This window comes from Perognathus longimembris, chromosome 2, assembly GCF_023159225.1.
Source record: "Perognathus longimembris pacificus isolate PPM17 chromosome 2, ASM2315922v1, whole genome shotgun sequence".
Lineage (NCBI taxonomy): Eukaryota > Metazoa > Chordata > Mammalia > Rodentia > Heteromyidae > Perognathus > Perognathus longimembris.
Window position 1 is genome coordinate 16876485 of NC_063162.1, and position 2485 is coordinate 16878969.

Here is a 2485-nt window from a genome sequence, read left to right on the forward strand (position 1 = left end):
TTTGTTTCAGCAGCCTGGGAAACGAATATACTAGTAGAGAGGCTACATTTAATTACTTAAGAAGTAAGGCAGGCTTGGGGCATAAATAATTCAAAATCAGTGCCAAAACTAGATAAAAGTAATTAAACATATGCTAATAGTTTAGTATAAATGCATTATTAAGTATTTAGTATATGCTGTTTTGTTTCTAAACAGACTTTTTCTGCTTTTTCTACAGTCCATGTGGGTAGGTCCAATGTCAATCCAACATCAGACTGCTGTGCAGATCAACAAGAGCAATATCACGACCTCACAACCATAATAAAGACGTATTATTGCTTAGGTAACAGTCCAAGACACTTGTTTCTGATCAACTGGTGATTCTCTTCTCTGTAATTTGTCTTGTAGAACCTAATTTAATGGAGCATGGGGAAAACTGGAAAAGATTTCTATTACTCACTCTCGCAAATAGGACACATGACTTCTGTTCTCCTCCCATGGTCACAACTCAGACACGTTTATACACCAGTCAAGGACTGTCAAATGATTGGCTAGCTGTGAATTCAAAGATAGATGCTCCCCACCCCCGACCCCTGTAGTTTCTGTCACACTGAATATCTCAAGGGGAAATGCCTCCTTCTTATTCATTCCAATACTCATTGTCTTGCTGCCTTTCCAGTGATCACAGAAAATTGTTATCCTTATTCAAGGTATGGAATCTTGCATTGTGTGCATTGCTACCTAGAAAATAAATAGTTTAGTTTCCTGATGTGTCTTTTTCTCTAAAAATGAGCACTTGTTACATGGTCCTTACATAATCTTATCTAAATATTAAATACGTTGGTTTATGCATATATTTTTTTCTAAAAGTAATACAGGTTACACGAACTAAAATAATTATATGCAGATTGAACATGATCGTATTTGACTAAACATTTATTATCAAACAGAACATTTTTAAATTGCAATAGTTTTCTCTGTATTTTATAAATATATCATCATCATCCTGACTAATCCTAGTTTCTTGTGTGTCAGCTACTATTAACTAGTTCCTGAATAATTACTACTTGGTGCTAACCCAATTATTAATTACATACTGTGTACCTTACTGGGATTTTATGTATGGATCACAAAACAAACTAAAAGGATATGTTGCTATCATACAGTTTCAATGACCCAATGGTCCAGAAAGGTCCAATCATTTGCTCTAGGCCATCAAATATATCATTTTTGTGACCTTAAAGGTCACAGTATTAATTATGGATCATATTTCTTTCTTTCCATATCTCAGGCAAGAGTTTAAAAATTATGCCATATTTTAAATGTACATTTTCTTGGGTTTCCATGTATAAGAAGCATCATATTATTTCCCTTCCTCCCCCCAACAACAGCCTATTGAATTGGAGGGCAGGAACCTATATGTCAGTAACACCGAGTAGCTATGAGAGGTTATGATTCTGCCTCCTAAAGGGAACAAATCATGTTTTCTGTGATTACCAGGTCTACTGACAAGTTGGTGGCACATAATAGGAACACACAGTCAGTATTCATATGAAATAAAGGAAGCTGATGATTCATCTGGATACACCAAGTTAAGGTTTTATCATTGGGAGGCTCAGGTATACAACTCAGATTACTGCTGTATAATGTACTATCAGTTCTCTTAAAGTGGTTGGAAAATATTTCTAGCCATTGCATAGCACATGAAAAAAATTCACTCTTTTTGAAAGTTATTTCATATCCAAACAAGATTTTCCATTATGCTGCAATGATAACCTCATTGATAAAGTGTACCTATTCTCCTTATATTTGAATAGCTTTATTAAAATACACTGCTCATGACATAATAAATATAATATGTTATTTTAGTCCTGGCATTGTCTTTTTTTTTTTTTTTGCTTTTCTTTCAACTTTATTCTCAGAGCCAACTGGTGTGAGTTAACAAACCCTCAGATTGTCAACTATTTTAAGAATCATATTCCTTCTTACATGTACCAAAATCTTATGTTCAACAATAAATTCTGGGTTGCAAAAGATTCATTGTTTGCAACTGTTTGTAAGACTTTGCTACAAATTAAACAAATGCACACACACACACACACACACACACACACACATGCACGCACACACGTGCCACTGAAATTGTGTTTTAAATAGGAAAACTATATTCCATTTTGGGGGTTATTTGTATTGGAGTACTGAAATATGAAATTCTAAACATCCTAGAGATTTGAAAATTATCTGAATCATTAATCTCATTATATTGATGTTCACAAGAAGTAAAGATAATGTAATTTTTCTTCAACTATGAAGTCTTGTTTCTACAAGAGGCATGGAATTACTGTACTGTATCTTTTGAAAAACAAAATACAGGTGTTAATAGGTTACCCTGGACAAAAGATACAAAGTTGGTCCCAGTGGGTGCACAACCTATATCTTTAGAGTATCTGGCTTCTGAGAGCCCTCTATGGATGTATGTCACTCTATGGGTTCCACACACTGTGAA

At 34.3% G+C, this 2485-nt stretch overlaps 1 non-coding gene across 1 annotated transcript; it reads right to left on the reverse strand.

Annotated features, from left to right (window-relative positions):
* Positions 1-1953: 1953 nt before the first annotated feature.
* Positions 1954-2078, reverse strand: LOC125347455. Its single transcript, XR_007210229.1, has one exon. It is a non-coding gene; the product is annotated as a small nucleolar RNA SNORA40 (small nucleolar RNA).
* Positions 2079-2485: the final 407 nt, after the last annotated feature.